The sequence below is a fragment of the Chrysemys picta genome, chromosome 1, assembly GCF_011386835.1.
Source record: "Chrysemys picta bellii isolate R12L10 chromosome 1, ASM1138683v2, whole genome shotgun sequence".
NCBI lineage: Eukaryota > Metazoa > Chordata > Testudines > Emydidae > Chrysemys > Chrysemys picta.
The window spans coordinates 110,801,111-110,829,069 of record NC_088791.1 but is presented as its reverse complement, the minus strand read 5'-3'; the positions used below and the strand labels follow the sequence as shown (position 1 = coordinate 110,829,069).

The following is a 27,959-nucleotide window of genomic DNA, read 5'->3' as shown; positions in this document are numbered from 1 at the left end:
ATTGTTTTGCCTTAGGCCCCCTGAAGCCTCTGGGCAGCCCTGGCTTGTAGTGGATCAGGGAGGCTATTACAGGAATAATGGGCAGCAGGAAACAATTGTGAAGATTGTTGCATTTGCAAAGAGCGAAGCTGCATGGAGGTTAATTTGAACAAATGGAACTTTATTAAGCCCGTAGACTTCTCTGTTCACATGGCTGAGTTGTTTCCAATCTAACTCCCCACATTCCTTATTTCCTGGGTGTCTCCTCAGTAACAGTCCATGGGCTGTCTGACTCCAGTTCTGCTGAACATGACACAGAGATGTGAGTAAGAGGAGAGTAATGGTTTGGTGTGGCCAAAGGCATTGATATAATATAGTGCATGAGCAGGGGTGTAGTATGAGTGAGGGCAAGTGGGTAGGTGGAAATTAGACAAATTAAACAGCTGCCTGAAAAGCCCCATCTATCACCTCTCCTGTTGAACTTCCATGTCAGGACACTGGAGATCAGGTGGTTTGGGCTGAAATGCCTTCAGCATCTGGTGGATACACAGACTGACACCCCCTTATTTTTTAAAATCAGACCTTGATGGTGCAGTCTCTTTTGTTGGTTTTCTCTTATCAAAGCTCCTATTGCCATTCAGTGCTGAAGAAGCAAAACTTTGTGTCAGGGAAAAAAGAAACCTGTTGGTGGTAGGCAGGGAGAAGGATTAGGAGAGGAAGATGGGTGTGGTATCTACTCCTGTTATAAAGGGGCATGTCTATCCTCTTACGAAGAGATCTGCAAGCCAGGGGTATTGTATTACATTGTATTATGATAATGGGAATGTACTGAAGACTTTTGTGTAGTGTCAGCAATATGACGCATGTATAATGGAGAATATGAAGTTGGTTGTGTTATACTATAATATTAGCTTTGTTTATGGTTTCATTCCTTTATATCCAAGTGATCCTGAATTTCCAGGTAGAATTGGTGGCCAGAAATGCCTTTTTTCCATCTGCAATGGGCGAGGTAGTTGCACTCCATTTCTCTCTGATGCAGACCCCAATTCTACAGTGCAGTAATCAAACAGATTAGTGCAACATGCTCTACAAAGGGGTATGTCCTGACAAATTTCTTAGGCGCTTCAGAGAGCACAGAAAGGGACTACTGGCTTACTTACCCATGTCAGCCACAGCATGCATACAAGAGCTACTTTCTAATAGCTTCCCCGGTTTTCCAATTCATTTCTAGATGTAATTTCAAGTGGTTGACTGTGATCTTTAAAGTTCCATATAAATTTATGTCCTCTCTGTAGGAGAGGCTACCTCTCACCCTGTGTATGTAGCCACAATAATTCAGATCAGCTGGGTGAATCTGCTAACATTCCATAGATTGGAATGTCTTGGGGATAGCAGCAGAGCTGTTTTGATAGAGGCCCTTGTTCTGTAATGTGCAACTAGTCCATTGGAGCCCAAATGGTTTAGTATCTCACACTGTGAAAATTAATCACTTGAGCTCTTACCTCAGGGAGTGTTGATTGTTGGGCAGTTATCAAGGTTTTTTTAATATAGGGGAGTCCATTTTGTATATTAACAACCAGTTGTGTGGATTTGGAATTTTTTGTGTATATGTCCCGATGTTGTATGAATGGGTAGAGCCCTGCACAGATACAAAGTTTGTATCCACATCTGATCCACAAACATGGTCTTCAGATCTCCACCTTTGCATCCATAGATACAGATATCCACAGATTTGCAGGGCTCTAGGGATGGATACAGTTGAGGCCCAAAAAACCCAAACAATTTCTCCTCGTGTTTCACACTGCCGCACTACATGTTTTCTATATCACATCACTGAATAGCAGCCTCAGCTTTAAGATACTTCTGTAAAGTTATTTACAGACAACAAATAATTATCCCCCCTATCTTTTTCCATTCAGCTCTCTACATCACTACAAGTCAGCATTATCAGATGCAGTATTACATATTCACACTCTGTGTTCATTTACATAAAGGCCCAGTTGTTTCATTATCTGACCATGTTTTCAAAAACAAAAACAGACATTGTTATAGCAACATGTTTTAGGGTGGCAAAATACTTCTACAAAAGACAATTGTTCACATTTTTAAATGTGTGCTGTTGTCACTACTGCCAGTTTCTGCCTCAACAGTAACAGATGCTTATTTCTTGAGGAGGAGGGTTTTTTCCAGGAGTTTAGAGTGTTGTTGTGAACAAGTTTTTCATGAAAAGTTGAACAAGTCTTGTTACCTGTCACTTGGAGAAAAAGAACAACTGGTGAGTGTGTATTATAGATCTTCCTCTGTGCTCAATCCACAGAAGATGCAAGTCTGTTACTACTTTTTTCAGCTTGAGAGCCTGGTTCTTAAACTCAAGCTGTAGAGACTTATGCTTTCACCTCTGGAGATACCCAGTTGAATCCCCGGAGTCAGCTCAGATGGCAGGTGTCACACAATAGTATCCTATACTAGAGCTGTGCAGGAATTGGAATTTCTGTTCTGGGGAAGTTCAAAGTTTGTTTTGTTCTCACTTGGAAAGAAGACAAATAATTCTGAAATTTCCCATGAAATGAAATTTCAGAAAAAGGTGGTGTGTGTCAATCAAAACATTTCAATAAAATCAAAACTTTGTTTCAGTTTCAATGCTTTAAAAAAATTATATTAGAAGAAGAAATTTTAGAAATGAAAAGTAGTTTTGAAATGAAAAATCAAGATTTCAAAAGTGTCAAAATGGAAAATCTTGGGTTTATTTAAATATTTGTTTTAATTTTTTGCCCCTGAAATAAAATTTTGTTGAGATCTACATGTACACACAGGAAGCTGTTTTTTGTCAAAACCAAAACATTTTCTGATGGAAAAATAAAGCTCTAATCTATCCTCATGGGATTTTCAGTTCCAGAACTGTTAATCACACTGAGAACTTGTTCCACTAGGCCTGTTGTTTCTGGTAAGCACAAACCAAATTCTACTTTGTGTAGCAATATGTACTGAACTAATATTTTTTAGTTAAAATACAATTAAAATGTTTTGATTCAATGACAATAGGAAATTTCAGGTTTTCTGAAAGGGCATTGGGTAGAAAACTGGGATTCTCCCAGTATAAACAGAACATATTTCCCTTTGTCTGCAGTTCTTTTTCCGAGATCTTTTGAAGATGCAAGACTAGCAGAAAGCACTCAACCATCTAGTACTTGCTTGTTGCTATATTATACACACACACACACACACACACACACACACACACACACACACAAACCCTTTGTTAGCATTCCTGGGGTGCTAGGACAGAGAATGAGGTCTTGGTCATGCGGATGCATTTTCCATCTTCTCCCAGCCCCCTTGCCTGACCCAAGGACCAGCCTACCAGCTCCCTCCAATTCACCTACTCAGCTGAGCTTTTTGGGCTTGCTGGCCTTCATAAGGACCAGATGCTCTTCAGGCTATCCCCTGGCCCCAAGCCTCAGCTGGAAGGCAGCTGGTTAGTCTCCCCTTAGAAGGGCCAGTCACCCTGTGACATATCTTGACCCAGGAGCCTTGCCGGGTCCCAGGATAAGTTCTACTCTCGATACTCTCACCCAGAGTTCAGTCTCTACCTTTTAAAGCAGCCAACTCAACTTCCAGGGTCTCCAATGTCTCATCCTTTTCTGCCAGCCTCTGGCTCTGCAGGAGGATTTCAATGCCCAGCTTCATCAGCTCCTCCTCCTGAAGCAAGCATTGGTGCTGCTCACTGTTCTCTTCTTCTACTCCAAGGCAAACCAGCTCCTGCTCTCTTTATGGCTTGCATCCAAACCTTATCCCTGGAGGAGCATGTTTCTTCCAGCTCCTGCAAGCACTCTGCCATCTGAGTCGGTTGGCTGCTAAGTTGTGCAAAGACTTCAGCCCTATTCTTATCAGCCACAGAAACCCTCTTCCCCCGATTTCTCATCTACTTCTAGATTGGTTTGCTCAGTAGCTGTCCGGACTGCTGCCATCACTGTCATGTCTGGAAATATTTTTAAGTCATTTGCCTTCTGTGATGGGATGTTTGCCTCACACCTGCCCTGAAAGGGTTAAGGAAGCTGAGAAAAGGCCACTTAGTGAGATAGACCACACAAGGGGCTTAGGCTGGAGAACAAACCCCTGACTGAAAGATGAAGCTCAGTTGAGCAGATGTGGGCTAGGCAAGTATGAAGCCAGGAAGCTGGAAACATAAGTGGCTGTTGTGAGAGAGTCTGTAGTTACCCTCTGTGCATTGGAGAGGGAAGGAGGGAACCCAGGAAAAGAATAGGACCCTGGCCTGAGGGACAGGCATACCCAGAGAGAGAAGGGTGAATAAAAAGCCTGTGAGAGGTGGGTAGACAACCCAGAGAAAGAGCAGCAAGGTTAGAGACTGAGCAGACCATGGCTGTGTGTTGTAGGGTCCCTGGGCTGGAATCCATAATAATGGGTGGCCCAGGTTCCCCTACCAGCCACTGATGTAGTAACATAGCCTGGACAGCAGATCCACTAAGACTCCACACCCTGGAAAGGGGATGCCACTTAGAGAAGTGGCTGGAAGGCCAAATCATGAAGAGGGAGGGGCCGCGGAGAGAGATCACAAGGAGAGGCGCTGCACCTGGAAAAAAAGATAATCCAGGTGGAGGTACCACCTGCGGTGAGCGAGTACCCTGTGACATCCTGACTAGGGGACCAGATAAGAATAGTTAAGACATTGCTCTTAAGAAGGTTGAGGAGCATTTCATTAAAAAAAGGACACGATACATTAACCGGCATGCTTTTACCAATGAGTGCAGAGGCCCAGGGAAAGCGCGAGAGCCTTTCTGAGGGTCCTGTATCTGCAAGTAGTACATTGTAACTTCGGCTTCAGTGAGAAAGAACCTGTGAGCAATTGCCCAATAGTAGAGGTTTTAAAACCAGGAACTTTAAGGAAAATTACACTTAATGTTGGAGTGCCCTCTGGGTGCCAGTGGCATGGACACCTGAGCTAGTGAAAATGCAAGTCATCCAGTGAGAGAGAGAGAGAGAGAGAGAGTGAGTGAGTGTAGTGGGTGGCAGTATCGTCCAAGAAATAAATTCCCCTTGGGGAAAAGAAGTACCATTAAAAAAAAACCTATGGCTCTTAAAAGGACTAAATTCCATGGGCAGAAATGTAGCAGGGAAGCATACAGAGAAGATACACATGATAAATGTTAGTCACATTGTTCAGTGCCCTAATAGAAGGTGCTCAGATACTATAGGGATAAGCATAGTATAAAAACCTACATAATATTAGAATAGATTGGGCAGACTGCATCTGTCCTGCCAGGTGGACTTGCATGAAGGAAATGTAAGAGAAATAGCCAGGAAGGGCAAGTCTGTCACACAAAGGAATGAGGGAAGATAGGCAACATGGACCCTTGCTCTGATCTATTTCCTGCAACCTGTGTCCAAAAATGGCATTCATGAAACAGGCTTGGACTCTTCATCTCAAGGTTGGCAATACTATCATATTTAAAATTGATCCAGGGGGCGAAGTAACTGATTTATAAAGCGACAAGCCCAACCCCTAACTTGTAGTGCTCAATAGACCAGTGGAACAGATAAGTTGCCTGGGACAGTTCCTAAAGTGAAAAGACAAGGAGTGTGTATTTCACACCTTGGTCACTGCATCACAAGTAACAGCCAAGACTGAACCTCAGCCATTGAGATGGGCCTCTCAAAATGCACATAGGAAGTTGGGACAGCATTAAATGAAAATAGTCTCCTTAAAGAAAAACTAGTACTGTACAGGTTCAACTGAGAGTCGGGTCTGTGTCCTATTGCTCAGCTCATCCCAGAAGATGCTAACTCTGCTGCTTCCAAGGAATAGAGATCATCACTGGGCTGACAGCATTCTGTCCCCCTACAATGACTGTTATGAAAGAAAAACAGACACATCTATATCTGCCTAGAACTAAAGAGGTTCAGTGAAGCAGGAAGGAGGGAAAGGTATGTTCTTCCTGCCATGGAAGATAAGAATTACTGTTGTACCTAGTATGTAGGAGTTTATCACTAGGTGCAGTTAGTGGATTCTGGCAAATTCTGGTCCACCTTGACAGTGCCAAGCTGACAACTTTTCTAAAGCTATTTTGAAGATACAGCTTTTGATGCCTCTCACTGAGCATCAAACACACCAGGACTCTTCCAAAGTAACATGACTGAAATTTTGCAAGACCCCTGGGGAGTTTACATGCATGACACTTTAAACATATGGCAAGTCAGAGGAAGAGTGTAACATAAGGCTAACGCAAGGTCTGAAGGTAACGGAAGTTGCTGGACTAAAATTAAAGAAAAGTTTACACTGCACAATCAAGTATCATTGTTAGAGCATGTGACTGATAAAAAAGGGGGTACAAACAGATCCATGATAAAAGTCAAAGTGATAATTGGAAATCCACCACCTAAAAAATGTTTAGAACTGATGCATAGTTATTTGGTATGACTCAAACCAAATCCATTTTTAACCTGTCTTCAAAAGGCCAAGCTCTTTATGAATTGCTTAGAACAGACTCTGTGTGGACCTGGCATAAAGGCCAGGAGTGTACTGCTAAGGATTTAATCAATCTATTGACCATAACCTCAGTGCTGGCATGTTATGGTGTTTCCAAGTCTACAGATGTGGCAGCAGTGGTTGGACTGATCAAGGTAATCAGTACAGAAAAAAACCAGGAAGCTTTCTGCTGTTTCCAAACCCAGCTGGACTACTGTGTGATGCTAGTAGCAATGGTACTGCACAACCCAGCTGTTGAGAAGGGATGACAATCTGAGAAGAGTTTTGCTAAATCCTATTGAACACGACTCTCCATCTTTTGAAATTTGATAATCTAGGTGAATCAATAAAGCAATCCTCAGTGCCAGAAGATAAACAGATCTGGATGAGCGGTCAAGACAGTGACTCATGAAGATTTATGTTATTAAATATTAAGTGTTGTTAGATTGCTTACACAGGAAAAGTAAAAGGGGTATGCATGCGAGGGAGGGTGTGGCGGAGATCTGAGGATCTTTAACTCAATTGCAGGAGTGGGGATGGGGAAGGTTTGCGGCAGAAGCTCTATCACCACACAGCAGAGAGAGAGAAGCTTTAGGGAGAATACTGTTTCCCTTATACTAATAAAACTCCTTGTTCAGCATAGGAAGAAAAGTGACTTTGTTTCTTCAACCTTGTCACATGACAGTCCTATCTATGAACACATTTGATGCTGTAATCTCTTATTCCTACATCTCTGCCATTAATGTTGAGCTCCCAGATAGTAAAAACAAAACCTGATATACCTACTGGATTAGTTGGTAAGATAAAAAAAAACCACCCTAATAAGCCTACACCATGCCTATAATATTAGATGGATAGCTTTATCCGCCACTGAAATGTGGCATCTTTAGGGTGGAAGACAACACTGTTTTAACAGTGCCCACCTACACCTTTCAAGAGTTTAGAAGAGAAAGTGAAGAGTCATAGATTTTTGTTGTTGTTGTTAAAAAGGCCAGAAGGGATCATTATATCATGTAGTCTGACAATATCTAGTGGGCAATAGAATTCCATCCAGTTACTCCTATATTGAGCCCAATAACTTGGGTTTGGCTAAAGCATATCTTCCAGAAAGCCATCCAGTCTTGATATGAAGACATCAAGAGATGGAAAATCTACCACTTCCCTTGGTAGCTTGTTCCAATGGTTAATCACCCTCACTGTTAACATTTCGCTGAATTTGTCTGGTTTTAAGTTCTAGCCCTTGGGTCCCATTAGGCCTGTCTCCACTAGATTTAAAAGAGCCCTTTAATACCTGATGTTTTCTTCTTGTGATGGTACTTCTATACCATAACAAAATCAGCTCTTGATTATCTTTTTTATAAGCTAAACAGATTGATCTCCTTAAGGCTCTCAATGCGAGGGTCAATTTTTCCCAGTTCTTTAATCATTTTGAGGCTCTTCTCTGCATTCTTTCCAATTGTTCAACATCCTTCTTAAAATGTTGATACTAGAATTATATCCAGTGTCCATCTCACCAATGCCGCATAGAGGTAAAAATTACCTCCATACTTCTATGCACCAGTCCCATGTTTATACAGCTAAAGATCATATTAGCTCTTTATGCTATAGCAGCGGTTCTCAACCAGGGGTACATGTACCCCTTGAGGTACACAGAGATCTTCCAGGCGGTACATCAACTCACTTAGATATTTGTCTAGTTTTACCACAGGCTACATAAGAAGCACTAGTGAAGTCAGTACAAACCAAAATGTCATATGATGACTTGATTATACTGCTCTATATACTATACGCTGAAATGTAAGTACAGTATTTATATTCCAATTGATTTATTTTATAATTATATGGTAAAAATGAGAAAGTAAGCAATTTTTCAGTAATAGTGAGCAGTGACACCTTTGTATTTTTATATCTGATTTTGTAAGCAAGTAGTTTTTAAGTGAGGTGAAATTTGGGGGTACGCAAGACAAATCAGACTCCTGAAAGGGGTCCTGTAGTCCGGAAAGGTTGAGAGCCACTCAGGGCCGCCCAGGGGTGGGGGCAAGTGGGGCAATTTGCCCCAGGCCTCGCAGGGGCCCCACGAGCCCTGGCCGAGAATCCCGTTCCTGGCTAGAGGCGCCTTTTTACTTACCCGGCGGCGGTCCAGGTCTTCGGCGGCTTTTTGGCGGTGGGGGGCCCTTCAGTCGCTCCGGGTCTTCGGCGGCGGGTCCTTCAGTGCTGCCGAAGACACAGAGTGACTGAAGCACCCGCCGCCTTGGAGCGCCGCCCGGTGACTATGTCCGCTCCCCTGCTTTGCCCCAGGCCCCCGAATCCTCTGGGCGGCCCTGGAGCCACTGTGCTATAGCACTGCACTGGGAGCTCATGCTGAGCTATATATCCATTTTGACCCCTAAATTCTTTTCAGAGAGTCACTACTTTCCTGGATACAGTCCCCTATTTTATAGATATGGCCTACATTCTTTGTTCCTAGATGTATGACCTCATATTTTATTTTAATGAGCCCAACTTACTAAGTGATCCAAATTGTACTGTCTGATTGCCCATTCTCGTCATTATTTACCATTGCCAATCTTTGTGCTATCCACAAACTTTATGAGCAGTGATTTTATATCTATTTCCAGCTCATTGATAAAAATATTGAATAGCATTGGGCCTAGAACTGATCCCTGTAGCATCCCACTAAAAACACTCCTATTTGATGCCTATTCCCCTTTGATGGTTAATATCTGAGATCTGTCAGTTAAGCAGTTCTTTATTCGTTTAACATGCTTTATTTATATTGAATTTTTTACTTCATGTATCATGTACTAAGTCAAACACCTTACAAAAGTCTAAGTATGTTGGTCACTGCATAGATGTATAAATCAAATTTATAATCTCATCAAAAAATAAAATCAGGTTTGGTTGACAAGCCCTATTTTCCATAAAACCATGTTGATTAGCATTAATTATATTCCCATCCTTTAATTATTTATTGATTGAATCTCACAACAGATTTCCCCTTATTTTGCCCAGGATTGAGGTCAGGCTAACCCTCTTATAAATGACACAAGTTATTCCATTTGCCTCCCACTCTTCTTTCATATTCAAAGAAAGATGTTATTATGTTATTAAAAATTAACATCAGAGAGCCAAGTCTTTTAGGACTCTTGGGTGCAGGTTATCTGCTAATTAAAGTAGATGCTTTCTAACATCCTTCTTAATTACTAATGGACTAGAATATACTTCATCATCCTGATGGCGTATGAGTCTATTAACCTGCTTCTTTCCAAATACAGAACAGAAATATTTATTTAACACTTCACAATCTTACCATCTTCCTCTTGAAATGGGTCTACAAATTTGTTAGGATTTCTTTTGTTCCTGCTGTACTTAAAAACTCTTCCTTACTGTCCTTAGGGAAAAATCCATGGCTGTTGAGGCTCTCTTTCCTTTTCAGTTTTCCCACCTTTCCCCCCCCCCCCTTTTTTTCCATTCGTTATATATATTTGTTTGGAAGTGTTATTTTTCACTTCCCTGCTTAACCAGGGTGGGGTAGCTACTTTCACAACTGTGGAATTGTAGCTTTTGGGCCATCTTAAAATAACTCCCAGTGTTCATTCACATTTTTCTATCTAGATTTTTTTTATCAAATCAATTTCACTTAATGTGTTTAGTTTTTGGGAAACCAACCCTTTTGAAGCACTAAGAGCATTCTAGTGAAATTTCAGATATAACTGAGGCAGAAAGTAAATAGTATACCTGAGCGAAAACTGGCCAGGGCCCTGTGGTTAACATGCCAACTCTTACAAAAATTGCACTGGAATAATGAGCACAGGAAATTAGGACCTTGCTTTAACTATTCAGCAAAAATACAGCGCTTCTAGCGCTATGCTGGGACATAGGTTCAGTACTGGCTCAAAGGTGTCACAAACTGAATCAATCATTAATACCATTCCCTGGTTGCCTCCCATCCACATATTAATCAAGAGGAACTCTGCTTAGTTATGAGATCATATAAACATTTGTTATTCCCTGTGATACAGTTGCTAGAACAAAGGTGAGGATAGAGAGAAGAGACCCGAAAGGCTCAGAAAAGCATCCAAATTTTCAGTGCTTACCCATCACACCTTCTGGAGGTCTTCCAGTTATTAATGGCAATGACTGACCAGGTGTTGCTTCTCATGAGCTATGGGTGAATTAGAATTTTACCAGAAAAAGTTCTGGCTATGGGTTGATACAGCAAGATCATCTATAATGAAATTTGGAACATCTTGTTCATTGACGCAAGCAGCACAGAACATTAAAAAAAAAAAAAAATGGATGAGGTCACTGTTTTGTTGCTTTGCTACTGAATGCTGGCCCTGATTGAATGCAGTAAGCAGGGGCAAAACCCAGAATTTTTCTAAAGAGAGGACCTAGATTACCTGCACGGCTACCCCAGATTTGAGTGGTGTTGCAATGTTGTGCACAGGGTCACAATGCCACTCAAATTTGGCTCAGCCACCCCTCTGTCATGCCATCAGAGAAGGGATTCCACTGTTTCACCACCCAGCTATGGCCTTGGATGAATGCAGTGAAGCAGCAACTGGGTGTCTTTGGCACGGTGGTAGAAGGCTATTGAATTTCAGCAGGGCGCACAGAGCGGCCAATGACGAAGAGACTAAAGCCCTGATCCTTCAAGATATTTAGGCTCCTAACTTCCAGGATCTGGGCCTAAATGGCTGTTTTGTTTTGTCTAAGCACTGTTGCTCATGAGAAAAATAGCTACACTGGGAAATGGCTGCTGTTCTACCCGTGGAGAAGAGAGTAGGTAGGAAAGCTAAAGATGAGAGAGACTATGTGTGGAACGGTTTGGCTAATAGTGACATGCACAGGTGAGACAGCTGGTCAGAAAGGAAAGAACAATCCTGAGTTTCAACAACTGGCTGATTCATCCCAGAAATATTTTATATTACTACTGCAGGCAGTATAATGACTGTTGGGGTGTGTACTTATGCATAGTATTATAGTGTAGTAATAGCAAAACCATAGTTAGATTTGTCCTCACTGAAAAAAAAAAATTCACATCAAGATAGCTATTTCATCTTTGCTAACTCAATGTAAAATCTCATCCGAGACAAGACACTATAGTTTTTACCCTGACATAGCTAGTTGAAGTCAAGCCTATACCCTTCACTGCAGATTGATCTCAACTAGCTATGTCAGGGTAAAAGAGCTACAGTGCCTTATTCCCACTCAGATTTTACATAGCTATTTCATCTTAGCTAGCAATCTTGATGTGAACCTTTTTTTTTTTTTTTTTTTTTTTTTTTGGCAGTGAAGACAAAGCCTGTAAGATTGTGCCAGATAATAGTGTTTAACATGGGGGGAAACTGATACCTGCTAAATATTTTATTAGAGGAAAAAAGCTGAAATAGACTATAAGAGGGCTTTTATTTTTCTGTGCAGTTGGAATTTGTAGAGAAGTATTTTGGAAATAAGAAAAGATGGCTTTTAATATTGGGTCCTTAGCAGCTCACTTTTTTTGGAAACCTTTTGCAAATTATACACATGAAGACTCCACATTAAACTTCTGGTCTAGTTTGTGTGACCTTTACAGTAGATACCACATTTATATTGTTTCCATTTTAGAATTTGAGAACAATGATTTTTATTTAATAATAGATTTGCACCAATTTGAAATTGCCATATTAACAATAATGTTGCTTCATAGGCCGCACCTGTGCAGATACATAGCAGCAGATTCATCAAATTCCAGTGGCCCTATTTACTTTAGTGTCAACATTAACTTTAGTGTTACCAGTTTGAAAAACACTGCTTTAACTAATGGTGACATTCTTTAGAGTCCATCTCTTTTACACACGACAGCAGATTCAGTTCACATGGCCACATTTCATCTCATGTTGATATTTCTCCATAGTCGAATTTGCACGGCAGCTGCCATGTTCATTCACCACATTGTCGCTTACAAAGAACGACGACAGTTTGCTTTTTATATTCCTTCCCCCGCCCCCATCACCAAGTTACAGTTTCTTTAAAAATTAGGAAAAAAGTCTCAAGAAAAATGTTGTTTAAGGTAAGTTATGGGTGCTCTGGGATACTTCAATAACATTTCCCTCAAACACTGACAAGCTAGGAAATACAGAGTTATGATCAAGAACTACACTTCTGTCTACCTACCCCAATATAAAACTTATCAGTTCTTTCCTATTACTATCCTCCTTCTATAGCACACTTAACACACTCAAGGCTTCATAAACTACCCACGCAGCCTTAACTCAGATATACATGCATGTTGAAAGTAACTTATTTTAAGATACAATTCTCTTTTTGAATTTCTTGCCGGGTGGGGGGCAGGGAGGGAAATACGTGCTTTTCTTTTATGTAGGTTTCTGCTAGGTACAAGTAGTTTCTCCAGTACTGCCACTAAAGGAAGGTTATTGGTTTCCATAATGGGAATGGTTATGTATTTCTTGTTTTGGTCTGCCTCATAACTGGGAAGGTGATGCAGTATGTTGTGTGGTGCTTTTGTTGAGAGCAGTGCGGTGGCTTTGCAAGTGGTGATGTTCATAGAGACGCTAAGTTCTAGTGGGGATGATGAGAACAGTGAAAATGCTGGTTAAAAGGTCGTGTTGGAGGCAGTTGTGGTTGGCACGGATGCTCACTGTGGTATTAAAATATGCATGTTGTTTCTTAGTGAGTGGAGGATCTTTCTTCCAAAAGGCTGTCTGGTGAAACCAGAAGCAATTTTCATCATTCCCCTAGATGGGGAGTGTGCTGCTTTCTACATGTGAAATAATTATGAGCTGAATGTGAAGTGAAGGATCACTTCCTCCTGACCTACTTCTTAGGCAATAAAGCAGAACTCAGTGCCCTCCTGTTTGGAAAGATAAAGTTATCTCCACATTCCTCAGGCTCCACATAATCCTCCATTGTTTGGTGCCAACTGCCCAGCTAATTACTGCACCTGAGATGCAATTTCCTTTAACAATTTCCTTCCATCTCCTGTCACCACATGGGCTGACTAACCAGACTGGTTTTTTAGGCAGCTGTGCCCTGTTTACACCTGTAAATAAATGTCTGTCATTTTAAATGTTTACCTTTACAGAGTCCACATTGAAAATGACAATGCAGGTTTGGCTTGGGAAAGAGGCAGATCAATGTGAAACACTAGTGGACTGTGTGTGTCTGAATTGTGGTGATAGCACACTTGCTAGTAGAGTCTATTGTACTCAAGAGGCTGGGGGATGCGTCTTCTTACTTGATCCCTGATCTATGAACCCAACCATCCTTTCCATTGACTCCTAGGGTGTTAGATTAGGTCCAGAGTCTGAGTGTACAAATGCTGGTACTATTTCTCTGGAGTGAAAATCTCATTGCACAATTATGGAAGTAGAGGCATTGTGTGTCACTTCTACTGCACTAGTGGAGCATGGATCCCACTGCATGCAATAATTTATAGACCTGTCTGCCTCATCAAGATAATGATGGGAATGCCAAATGGGCATTGTTTCATCTCCCCAAGAGCTTGTCCTATGGTCCAATAGCCATAGTGTGGGCTGACATTCTACGCACAGATGAGGGTTTGGGGTTGGTATAAATAAACAGAGAAGTGATGCTATGCAATGCAGTCTACATTCTTACTGGAGGCTGAAGAATTATTCCTGAATTTTTTAGTTACATGGTTTCTTCACAGACGAGTGAATCTGGTGGGACAGTTGGATGCAGAAGAGATTCCCACTAGTGAAATGTAACAAATTATCTGTTTGTTAAACACAAGGCTGATTTCAGATCTCATTTCCAACAATGCAAATCAGGAGTGACTCCATTGAAATCAATGGAGTTACAGTGGCATAAAAGCCATGTGAGAAGAATCAGACCCAGTAACTCTTTTTCTGACTGCTTTGCTTAAGGCAAGGCCCTGAAAACACACCTTTTCCTGAGAGCCTCCTGCAGGATATATCCTAAATGACATCCAGCCTTTCGGATCCAGTGTATCTGAATCACCTGCCAGACCCTGGAGTGTGTGAGTGAGAAGAGTAGAGAGATTGAGGTACAGTTGAATTGCAGCATCTCTAATTAGAGTGGAGACTATACTTAAAATGCAGAAGAACAAACCGGTGAAGATGACATGCCATTCTAACTACTTTTTTTTCCCTCCCACATTTTCCAAGTCTAAAGATTACTTTTCTAACTTCCAGTGCTGCAAACCACCAGGAATCTGAACATCCAGCTAGGTTCTTTTAGCGTCGGTGCTTTCCAATCCATAGTTGCTATGAAAAGCCCACACATTGTAATGAAGAGTTTGGCTAGCAACCATAAATTATAATGTGACCATATTAGAGTCCATATTTGTCTGATCTCAGCCTGTTTCCCTCCAGAGCTGCACAATGCACTGACAAACCTCTTTCCACAGAGAATATATTTCTGCTGTCATAGGACCAGTTATCAGAAATCTCCTTAATGAGATTTAAGTGTTAGAATAATTTTAAAATAATTATGCCAAATCCCAGCTTAGTCTAAGCACATACAACTTTCCTGCCTTCAATGAAGTTGTGTTTTCTTCCATACAAGTGTTGAATTTGTCCTCATTTTCTTAATTTATTCCTCTGACCTAATTAGAATGCCTGGCATTTTAAGACTGGCAAATATCTGGAAAAATAAGGAGAGTTACACAAGAACCAAGAAATTTATACAATGCTATTGATACCCCACATTGTTATATGCTTTTGAAACTTGGCAAACGCTAGTAACCCGCAACAATTAACTTAATGCATCCCATCAGAGATGCTTGTAAAGAATACTTGGTATTTGCTGGTGGGATAAAGTACCCAAGGCTGATGTGTTACAAAGGACTGGACAGCAAACTGTAAAGACAGTGATTGCAGAAAGAAGGCTGAAGTGGTTTGGACATGTTGCATGGATGTCAAAAAATTATATTCCTACCTCTTGATTGGGAAGGTGAAAAGCCCTGGTGGAAAGACAGAAAGGAGGAGGACAACAGGTGACATAAGAAAACCATTGAGAAAGATGCTGCTGTCATGGGAACAGGTTATAACAGAGCAAGAAACATGGCATCAGACTGGTGAAGGTGGAACAACTGGGTTGCCTCATACGTCACAAGGCACAAGAGCATCTAGAAAATTAAAATGTGTATGTTTTGTTAGAAGATGTCTCCATTTATACAAATATGGTCTGATTCACAGAAGCACCAGTATTCACAAATCCCACTGAAGTCACCAGGATATGCAGGGGCTCACCACTACTGTCCATTAAATGCCTGATCCTGTTCCCCCTCTGAAGTCAATGGAACTTTTCCCTAGCTTTCAGTGGGTCAAGCATTGAGTCAGGTCAATGTCCAACAGGATCTTTGATTTAGTGTTGCGGGAACTGACTCATCGTTCAAAACAAATTTGCTTAAATACTGCCTGGGCTAGCCTGACGCAAAGTGTCTCCCTTTGAACTTCAGATACACCGGCAGAGTGAATCTCATCGCACATTTCCAATCTCAGCCTCATTCTAAGGGACTAGGTAATTGAAAGTTGTACACCAGCTCCAGTTTAACCTCTGCTGTATTGCTAAAGAGAACAGTTTGTGGTTCAGAGAGGAACAACAATTCTTCTCTTACAAAATTAAAAATAAGTACTATGGATAAATCAACTAATGTTCCTTGCACCAAGGACTCTACACTGCTAGCTCATTTCTCATGGGTCTCATTTACCACTGTCCCATGAATTTCAGGATGGGTGGCATGACAACAGGGGTGGCTCTCTTACACGCCCTGCTGGAGTGATCAGAGAGAGGCCTCTGCAAAGTCCTGGAACTCCTGCAGTGCCAGCCAGGAAGTCAATATGTACCTTCCTCTCAACACATGCCTGATGTTTGTACAGTGCTGTAATGGACTGGATTTTAGCCATGTGAGTGTCTTCAATAGCCTGCCAATGTCAGTCAGGATGCTGGATTAATTAACTCCTTTCTCTTCAGGTTTCCACAGAGCACCTGCCATACTAAAAATACCAAAACCTAGACAGGCCCCATTTTTCTGAGATTCTAATGAGTCTGTTTGACAGCCTATTCCCTTCCCTTGTTCCCCCCATCCACAAGCTCCAAAAGTATGTTCTGGGTTACTGGCAAATGCTGTGTCTCCCTTCTTCCATTAGACTCTGGTCAGGAGTAGATTTGCCTTTGAATAATTGGATTGGAGTATTCAGGGCAGGATGAATAGCTTCCAAAACTGAGACAGCCGAACAAAATTCTGCCATTGCTTCTACCCTGTTCATCATCATTAAGTTAAGGTCAAGGGTGAGTTGGGTCCTAAGACACTACAAAGAATCTGATAATTAATATTACTCTAATAGAACTGCACTGGTGGGAGAGACTATGCCTGAGGCACAATCCCTCCCCCAGCTCCTAGTGCAGCCTTCTTATCTGGTACACCACTGCGGAGGGGATGGCACAGCCATGACCCCCACATTTCCCCCATTTTGGGGTGATTTGCACTCCTGGGTGCTCCAGGAGGAAGCTGCTATTATGGACCTTTCAGAGGTGGGGGTGAGAAGGGAAAAGGCTCCTGTACACCCAAGCTGTGACTAGGTACAATATAGCCCTAAAACTGACAGGAACTAGGTTTGGAAGCAAGAAGTATAGCCCATGAGGCTTGTCAGGTAGAGATCAGACAAGCCTATGAGACTCAGAGGACTTGACTTGAAGACAGAAGGGGAAGTCTTTACCGGAATAGTGTTTGAAAGGATAGTATAAAAGGCCACAGAGCATTTAGAAAAACCACCACAAATTATGAAACTCTAATTTAACCTACATGATCAAGAGATGTCCCAGCAGGACAATCACTGAGTGACACCTTCATCCAATGAAACAAACTGGAATTTATTACATCATTAGAATGCTTTGGCTTTCCTGGAATTGTTACCAAGGTTTAATATTCTAGTTACAATTTACTCCAGGATTCTAGGTTTCATTTTATTCTCTGCATAATTTTTTCCATAGATCACTGATATCAGGAAAGTTCATGCAGTGTTAGCTCATAGATGTTATATTTTCAACTGTTTTAAACCCTACAGCATCAATTCTGAATCCTAAATAAGGTACATAACATATGTTGAAATAAAAACTAACATTTGCCTTCTGAACTCTTCACCCATAGACTTCACCCCCTAATCATGTAGGCTGCTCAGTGCAGCTTCCAAATTAGACAAGTGCACTTGTGGTTTCTCCCAGAACTAGGATATTATCCAGATAGAATGACTAAAAGGGGTCGTATGTTATCTAAATCCATAATGCACTGAAAAACTGCTGGTACATTAGCCACAGCTCAGGGTAACTGATTATGTTGCAAAATAATCCTTTCAAATGCATTCATGAGTGTATTGTTTAGATTTACTACCCAGCACCACCTGCTGGTTAGCTGGTGTCAAATCTAATTTGGTAACCCCCAACCCCATAAACATTGGGACAAATATTGATTTTTAGGAGTGGGATATTTATCTATATAGGATTGGGCATTTGACCAGTTCAAACTAATTGGTCAATTAACAAGTCAAATATTTTAAAACACTAATTTATTAGAACATTAACAAAAAATGAAAAACCACCACAAGGCTATGGTCTCTAATAGGTTTAACCTTAGATAGATATTTATGCCTAATTATAAGAGACAGGTCACTTAACTGAGTTATTTTAACTCAAATACAAAACAATGAAATTAAGTTATAAAAAAAGTAAAATAAAAAGAATTATAGAAATGTAGGGCTGGAAAGGACCTCAAGAGGTTATCTAATCCATCCCCCTGTGCTGCAGCCTGACAGGTGTTTGTGTAACCTGTTCTTAAAAAAACCTCCAATGATGGAAACCTCCATCCTCCCCTGGAAGCCTTTCCAGAGCTTAACTATCCTTGTAGTCAGAAAGTTTTTCCTAATACCTAACTTAAATCTCCCTTACTGCAGGTTACTTGTCCTACCTGCAGTTGATGTGGAGAATAATTGAAGATTGTTATAAAGGGGATGGTTATCAAATATGTTAAGGGCTGTCCCGAGGTTCCCCTTCAGTCTTTTCTCAAGACTTAAAAAACATACCTAGTGTGTGTTCTGTTTTTAAAAAGCCTTTCTTCATAGGTCAGAGGATAGCAACAAAAATGATAAAAGGTATAGGAAACCTGGACTCACTCTAGTTTGTCCACATTTTGCTTAAAGTGTGGTACCCACAACTGGATACAGTACTCCAGCTGAGGCCTCACCAATGCCAAATTGTGGGACAATTACCTCCCATGTCTGACATATGGCATGTCTGTTAATACACCCCAGAATGATATTAGCTTATTTCACAACCACTCCATGATGCAATCAAAAAAGTAGGCAGCTCCCTACATCAAGGCATTCTTGCTGAATATTTGACCGTGGTCAATAGGTGGCCAACTCACTGGTCAGTAGACATTCTTTGACCCTTCAATTGACCAGCTTGCCAAGTCTAGATCCATAAAGGATCAAATGTTTTAACTGATCCTGCTTGATCTGACAGTGAAGTTTGTACCTGGGACCTACCCAGGAACTTCTATCACTTGAGAAAAAGACTAAGCTGGAAAAAATACACAAACCTCATGTGAGCCAGCCTCTAGACAGGGACAAATACCCATCCTCTTCTAGAAAGTGTTACGATTGTCACCAAATGTTCCTCACAAAATTTTCATTCCACCCTGTTTTAGATACATACACAATAGATGAAGCCCACTAATCAGGAAAAAAATTCAGAAGCTATTCCTTTCTTTTCTAGCTAGTACTTTTAGTTGCTGATTCCCAGCATCACTCAGTGAGTAAGGCACTGGCCTAGTTTGCAGAAATTTTAACTGACTTTCCTTGAAAAACAATTTAGTACCACGTCCTTTAACCATCATTGATTTGAACATAAGTCATATTTAGTACCCACTTCCTCTGTGTTTCAATGATTTGGTTAACTCTTGGCCAGTCTAAATTTAATTTTTTAATCTAATTTTGACTAAAAGAACACAAATGTTGTTTATCAATGTAACATTAGATCATCTGATCCTGAGAACTTACTTGTGCTGGCATTTTGCTCACTATTCTAGCCATTGCACAGTCAATATGGTCAGAACTACATTGATGGGTTACTATTTAAGATGTCTGAATTTAGGTTACGATAGTCAAAGCCAGCCAAGTGATTTAGCCACGCAACTTCCATTATTTCAATAGGAGTTGTGTGGCTAAATCACCTAGCCTGCTTTGCCTGTATCAGTCTTAGTCTTGCATAATTTTTCAGAAATAAGACATTCCTGCTCAGTAGCCATTTCCATTCTGATGCAGACACCGCTTCAGTTCATCATGTATGTAAACTATCCTTGATCATAGTGTTCATTATATAGAGTCTCATATTAGTTCCCTCAGTTTTCTACATTTGGCTTCCACATTGTCATCAGGGCGGGGTGGAGACTGGAAGCAGACGTGCTCTGTGTGCCATATTCTAAACACCAGCTACTCTACAACCCACACAAGAAATCCACCAGCAAAACCAGAGAAGACCAAACTTGACATTTCTAATGTCAAGGAAAAACAAGCAGAACACCCCTACCCCCACCCCCACACCTTAAAAAAAACCCACTTTCCTGGCCTTCACTATTCATCATAAAGAAGTGTACAATCCCAACTTAAAATATAAGTATTCACAGGTGACCATTGAACACTGGAATAAAATATTTCCAACTTAAATGCCTGAAGTTTAAAACCCACATAGAAGAAGCCTGATATTCAGTTGTGCTCAGCTCAAGTTTTCCCCATGGACAAGCAGATGGATAGAAGTTAAGAAACTCCAATGAAATATTCTGTTATTGGTGACAAGCGAAGGGCTCACGGTGTGAACAGGTAAATTGTGTTGCTAGGTTTCTGTGCCCTGCTGCCCTCTTGTGGAACAGTAAGAACCTGCTTGAGTGTAATAATTCTCTGTGGATGGAAGCGTTCACTCTCTGGGAAGGAGAGCTAAGCTAGGGCAGCTGCAGAACTTTGATCCAAGGCCCCTGGGTGCTATTATTTAGGTTCTCTGTCTGGGTGGGAAGGAAAATATTTCAACATGAAAAATCATTTCTCTCCCCATCCTGTTCAACAGGGCTAACCTCCTGATAGATTGTTAGAACCTACAGGGCTGGAACCATGGGGGTTCAGGGCCACCGATGCCTCTGCCTTGCCAAAAGAGGGTTAGGCTAGGCTCCAGTGGGAGCACCCTTTGTAACTGGGTGCTACAGGAAGTACTGCCCAGCAGGATCAGAGTGGCGGCCTCAGACACCTCCCTGATTGGCTGATACCAGTATATATACAGGGAAGCCATAAAGGGGAGCTGTCAGAGTAGCAACACAGACTTCCTGCCTGTGTCTGTTCCAGACCCTGCTCATGGGAGACCCTAAAGTCTGGCTTCTGACTCTGCCTCAGTTTGGCCTACCCTGGACTCCCAGTACCCGACTCCTGCTCTGACCACTAGGGATGACCGTCCACATCCTGGTTATGACAGGTGTCTGCTGCTTGAGCAGTCTAATCTAGGAACCAGCATGAGTGTATCCTGGTAATCCTGCTCCAGCGATCTTGCATTGCAATTCAGGGTGAGAGTTCAGAGAAGGGGGATGGTATTACCTGGATTTTCCAGTTGGTTCAGAAATGTAAGTTCTCTGAACAGCTGAATTCCAGGGCAAACCTCAGCATTTCATCGGGGATCTCTCATCCCTAGTACAATATCTCTGCCCAGAAGACCCTGTGTCATGGAGGATTAAGCATGCAGAGAAAAGGGAAAGCTGGAGAGAAAGGGCTGAAGGAACTGGACTAGGACTCAGGATGATGATTAAAGGAAGTGAGGCAAAGCTGTATGTTTCAGAGAAAGCTGGTTCAGATTCTGTAGAGCTGGGAACTGAATACCATTGACACTTCCCATGTGACCTCGGGCAAGTCTGTGCCTCAGATCCACATCTGAGGATTGAGAATATAATCCTTTCCCCATGTCTTCGTTGGTCTTGTGTATTTAGACTCCGAGCACTTCAAGGCAGGGACTCTCTCTTACAGGGTGTTTGTACAGGGTCTAGCACAGTGGTATTCAACCTGTGGTCTGCAGACCCCAGGGGGCCCACAGAATATGTGTAAGATTTCAAAAGGGGTCCGCACCACCATTTGACTTTTTTTAGGGGTCTGCAATTGGGGGGGGGGGGGGGTTGAAAACCACTGGTCTAGCACAATGGGGTCCCAATCTCAGTGGTTTTCTCTAGGCATTATATGAGTAAAGATAGCAACTACAACCTCAACCCTGCCCAGCCCTGGCCCTCCTTGCCACCTAGCTGTGCCACCTCAGTTCCAACCTCAATCACCCCCTCACAGTTTGTCCAGAATGTGACCAACCTGAGAGCCAATCCTGCACCCACTGACCTCAATTACAAAACTCCCATTGACTTCAGGGGACCAGGATTGCACCCAAGATACCTGTAACTGGATGTAAATCTCACCAAAACCTTGCCCAATGGAATAATATCTTCCCATCCTTGGTTTCAAATACTCTATTTGATACAACCTTGTCGTCAACTGACCTGCTTTGCAGCACCTAAACAATATGCTTCCAAACAATTGCTTGGTCCACTAGCACAAAAAAGAGAAATGGAATTTAAATGAATGACTCTCTATTCAGTGAAAAAGCTTAGGGACAGACCTTAAAGTATCCATGTCCTAAGTGTAGCTGATAAATGTCTGATCTCCTAAATTGTGTATTAGTAGAGCTCAGCTATGTTAATGAAAAAATAAAAATCGTACTTACTTTTCATTGCTGGGGGCCATCTCACATCTTATTGCTGGGCAAGTTGCTTTCTCCAAGGGTGGTAACAGTGCTGATAGCCAAGGACTGGGAGGCAGGAGACTGGGGTTCTACTCCCAGTTGCCATAATCTGTCACCGTACCTCTCTGCTCCTTTGTTTCCTCATCTGCAGAAGAGGGGATAATGGTCACATGGGAAAGGCTTTGAGCTCCTTGGATGATGAGTGCTGAGTGTGGGTAAAGTAGTAATCCTTATTAACAGGAAAGGAAAACTTTTAGAAGCCTATTCCTCCAATCTCATCTGCACCTTATTATCTAAGGCTACAACTGAGACCAGGCCCCTGCTCTGCAAGATGTCTCCTACTTTATGTATGTACAGCATTCCCTGCCCTGAAAAAGCTCTTGATTTAGATGGACAAGATAAACAAAAGTAATATTATCCCCTTTTACAGATGAGGGGCTGAGGTGCAGAGTTGAAGTGACTTGCCCAATGTCGTGCAGGAATTGTATGATAGTTCACAATATATCCCAGATTTCTCCAGTCTCAGTCCAATGCCTTAACCTCAAGGCCAACCTTCCACTCATACAAAAACAAACACACACACACAAACAACCCACTAAAAATGTAATTAATAAATGGGCAGCTTGCCAAAATAAATCCCAGAATAGGTGCAGTACCCTAGCTCAGACAATAAACAGAACGTACCCATAAGTGCAATAAGCTGACCCCACAAAAAGCAACATAAACTCAGCAATGTAAGGACAAAACCAAGCAAAGTCTTGAGCCTTGCTCAGAAGGATGTTTCAGATGTACTCTGGGGTAGCTGGAGGTATTCACGTGGACACACTGGAGAATTGTGCCTCCTGCTAAGCATGGTGTTTCTTGTCCTTTCCAGACTACCTTCTGGAGAGATCAGCAGTTCCAGTCTTGACAAGACAGTTTCAATAACTATTGCTACAGCAGAACATCTAGAAACAGAGACAGCCCCTCAAACAGGCGGGTTTAATGGAAGGCTTTAATACTAACTTAGTTGAAAAGTCATTGCTATGCAGCCCTGTGCATTTTCTCACATAAATGTGGTAGACATTTGCTAGACCACTCCCCTAATGTGTTTAAATCTCTCTTCCCAAAAACAATCCATTCTGTTGTTTAAGCTAATAACATTTCCATTTTTTTCTGCCACTCTGCAGGCACAACTTATTAAATACCACACTGAAAAGAAGCAGACCACTGTGGGCTTCCCTATACTACCACTCATTGATAATTATAATTACCTGCCCATTTAACCAGTTTGCTGTCTTTATTCAATATCTAACAAAAAGCCCAAAACAATCCCACCCCCACACCAGCCATTTGTATATTGTTCAAGGGTTTATTAAAGTCTAGATGGGCAACAGCACCTGTTTTTTGCTTTTAAATGACACAGGGCCAGCTCCTCAGCTGGTGTAAGTTGATATAGCTCCACTGAAGTGAGTAGATCTGGCCTTTTAGATCCAAAGATCCTTTTATCCATAGGACTAAATCAATCACCTGTGTAACTTCCCTGACTTCAATGCACTTAAGTCAGAGATTGTTTGGTCCATTATGTAGTACATGGAAGTAATACTTGGCACTTCTTAGCCATACATTTCACAGGTCTTCACAAAAGGTGAGTCATTCCCATTAACTTCATTTGACAGGTAGGGAAACCGAGGCACAGAGCAGTAAATTGACATGTCCAAGGTCCCACAGCAAGTAAGTGACAGAGACAAGAATAAACTCAGACCTCTTGACTTGAAGCCCAGTACCCTATCCAGCATGTTGTCTCAATATAGCGTAGCAAACTAATGAAGTAGCCACCAGAAGCTCAGTGTTCTCTCAATATCAGAAATTGATCTGACCCCAAGCAGCAGTCACCTTCTTTCAGATTTGGGGAACCAAACTTCAGATAGACAGACAATAGCCAGTGGGTGTAACTAAAATGATGGGCATGAACACACTTTACCTTTGATTCTGTCTTCAATCTATGCAGTCCAGGCCCAGCTTTTCTGAATATTTCAGAACATAAGCTATTCAGGCCTGGGGATTTATTCATCTTTACATTTTGAGCTTCGTAAGCACAATGCAATAGTTACTGTTGTGCCTCCCGGCTGCTCTTCATTGTTGTATAGGCTTATTTTCTCCGCTAACCTACTTTTAAATTTCTCATGCAAAGCTGGATGGCTGGTTTTAGTTTCAACTTGCTTTCTCAAGCACTAGGATCAATCTACCTCGGGTGCTAAACAGGAGTTACTGGAGTGTCTAGCCAGTACATCCTGGCTTTAATAGTTGTTCCAGCTTCTAGCTAATCCTTTTCAGTGCACTCCCAGTGTTCCGCATATTAAAAGGGGTTCCTCCTCCATGCAACTACTTCTGTTCATCAACCAGCCCCCCCTCCCCCATCAGCAAGTGGTGATTGCTGGGGCCATGCTGGTCTTGGATTTCAAGTTCATTAATTCCTCTGAATTATGGAAATAGGCTCCCCCACCAACACCCCCCTCAAAGCATCCTGACAACCTAGGAAGGAACATTATCGTTCTTCTAATAGCAGCTCAATCCCGCTGCCTGCCAGTTGATTCCTGGACATCTTCAATTCAGTATCGTAAATACACTTAACTAGGAGGATGGATATATGGATATTTATTTATTTATTTGATAGGACAGTTATTTAAGTGATACATTATTTATGTTGCTCTGTAGCACAGAAAGCCATAATGGCAGCTGAGATTTGAACGGATCTGAGAACATCCTAACACAGCAGTGCAGAGTGCCATTATGTGTGAGGAAGAAAGAAGGAGCACCTATGGACACAAGGCAGGGGAAAAAAAACGGGGGATGGATCTGCACAAGAGAAAGGCAGAACTCAATGGAAGGAGAGGTGAAAGAGAAAAGGGGGAGTGAGGAAGCAAGCAAAGGAAGGTGATGCTAGATCAAGGAGAGAAAGGGAAGCTGATGGGGCAAGCCAGATACTGAGACAAAAAGACAAGAGGAGTTGGGAGAGAGGCAGAGCACACATTTGATCCAACAAGCAGGTCTCTGCAGGCTGTGAGCACCCAGCCAGACAGCTGGGAAGTGGAATCCTGTTGCAGTGTCAGCCGGAGGGCAAGGGCAAGAGGAGGAGTGTGAGTCTACGTGCAGCTATGTTACTTCATTACTCACCCAGGCCGCTCTTCTGAGTTCCAACTAGTCAGAGGTCCCTTCTGTGAGCCACAGCCAGGAGACAGCCTGGGTTTAAATATTCCTTTCCAGACATTACCCTGAAGATTTTAAAGGCTAAATTCCTTATCTTTGTGTGGTGTTAGGTTTCCATTTTAATCTTCTGTTCCTGGATATCTTCAGTACAGTAAGAGATAATCAGATGAGCTATTGGGCAGACTCTCAGCTGGTATAAATCAAGGAGGCTCCATCGATTTCACCCGGCTGGCACACTGGCTGAGAAGTTGACCCATTTTTAAATATTACAGTAGTACTTAGGAACTCCAATCAAGGAGGAGGGCCTATTGTGCTAGGTGCGGAACAGAGAGGAAGACGGCATTCCCTGTCCCAGAGAGTTTACAGTCTAAGTGCCAGACAGGACATAACAGGTGAATAAGACAAATTTAAGGGGTTTGAGCATGAGACAAACTGAACAGGGTTTAGTAGAAAAATAGGCATCTCAGCTGGCCACTTGCCTGACCTTCCATTCCAGAAGAGGAGCTGGCTCTAACCCCTCAGGCTGCTATCAGCTTGCTGGAAAGTTCCTTTCTGGTTTCAGAATTCTCTTTTGAGCGTCTGATTACTAAGACCACTCCTTCACATTTAGGTGCTGCTCTGACTCCAGGACGGCTGCACCTCTTGTCATCACTGGGATGCATGAACTCTCTGAGAGGGGGTTCGTGATTAAGACCCTCCAAGGGCTTTACATACCAAAAAGGTATCTCTGTTCTGATTCCTGGGCCTGATCCAATGCCCACTGAAGTCAATGGGAGTGTTTCCATTGACGTCAATGGGCTTTGGATCAGACCCCTAGTGAGCAGAACAGGTGGTCATATTACAAAAACCAACCACTACAATTGACCTCCTTGCTGGAAGCCTCAGCAGAGAGGCAAAGGAGGGAATGGGCCCTGAAGACTCAATTCACCTTTTGCTCGTAGCCTGCATTGCAGGGTTTATTATTACTTTTATCTGCTGAACACTGCCAATGTTTGTTTTGTGCCTATCTCTGGGTTTTGTACAATCCCTACCTAAAGGGAATTATAATCTACACATTTTAATCATTGTCCATATTGCTCTGTATGTACATGCCCTTGTATATGCCTAATAATCCAGGACCATGCATGTCACTCTTTCTACATATCGGTCCTTGTCCCAGCACAAGTATGCTGGCATATATTTCTTTGATGAGGGGGCTGTCACAGAGCATGTTCACCTCCAGAGCATCTGTTTGTATCAGGTCATGGCATGGTAGTGGTTACTTTAGCACCACTTTGTCCATGCTCCTGTTCTGCAACAGTGGAGCTTCCATAGCCTAGCCCTCCAGCCCTGTCACCTCACTGTCCCATCCCTTTCTAGTTAACAGGAAAGTCCAAAATAGGAAAACTCAGAGTCTAGAGGCCTGCATGCCAGGTCCTTGGTCCCCAGCTAGGACTCATCATTCTTGGCCTTTGTCTTGTACTTCCTTTTCCTCTTGGTCTGGAGGAGAGGTAGGGGGAACCAGGCCCGACTGCCCGCCCACTCCTCTGGGTTCCAAAGGCAGCCAAGGGCTGATCCTTCAATCCCTCATCACTTCTCTCCACTGCTCCTACCTTTTTCCTGTTTGTCAGTATCTTCGACAGGTCTAGTAACTCCCCTATTCCCAACCTGGTATTTGTGGCTCATCGGCACTTTTCCCCCAACCAGTTACTCAGGAGCTTCCTCAAAGCAGTTCCCAGCAGTGCTGTGTCCTCTCTGGCAACAGCTGGGCAGTATTTCAAACAGTCCTTCTGATATCCCTCATTAAGACAGGAGTCCCCCATCAACTCTCCTCCTGCAGCTGGAGTTGTAATTCAGCCAACCCCTCTGTTTCTCCCTAAGGCAAAAGTCCACCAGCTTTCTTTCCTGGAGCTGAAGTTGTAAATTAAGCCAGCTGTAGGGCCTTACCTAGCTTCTCCTTCAGCTGGCCTCTCTTTTCCAATTAGTCCTCAGGCTCAGAGGGTTTACCAGGCAGACCTCTTTCTGTTACGAGGGAAGAGGCAGCATATATGCAGCGCCCTTTCCCAAGGCTCATCCCAACTGGCTGAGAGAGAAGGGAACCTTGCCCAGCTCACTTCTGCAAGGCTTCTGGTCCCCAGCCCTTAAAGAAACAGTAATGGGATTTCCTTCCAAACACTATTTATTCCCACGACTGCTTCCTCTCTACCAATAACTATTTTTGTCTTTTTCCATTTTTCTGTACCTGAACAAGAGCTCTGTGTAGCTCGAAAGCTTGTCTCATCTGCCAGCAGAAGTTGATCCAATAAAGATATTACCTCTATCTTGTCTATTTGATATCTCCTAGGTCCTTTTATATATCAGACTCCACAAAATCTTAAAGGGCCACACCACAGGACAGGGTGAGCTAACTGCTATGCCCCACTATCCTTAAGGAGACAGACTATCCCATCACAGAGAGGAACATGGTGTAGTGGTTAGAAAATGGATGAGGGGGGAGCATAGTCTACTGGCTAGAGTAGGGGGG

General features: G+C 42.4%; 1 protein-coding gene and 1 long non-coding RNA gene across 2 annotated transcripts in view; one reads left to right on the top strand and one right to left on the bottom strand.

The window, feature by feature from the left end:
• NINJ2 (ninjurin 2) overlaps window positions 1–27,959 on the top strand; it is a 75,084-nt gene that overhangs the window by 30,286 nt on the left and 16,839 nt on the right. The gene's annotated exons all lie outside the window — the stretch shown is intronic.
• Window positions 34–27,360, bottom strand: LOC135981054 (uncharacterized). Its single transcript, XR_010598043.1, has 3 exons — window positions 27,049–27,360; window positions 22,250–22,412; window positions 34–2,233 (listed from the first exon to the last, which is right to left on the bottom strand). It is a non-coding gene; the product is annotated as an uncharacterized LOC135981054 (long non-coding RNA).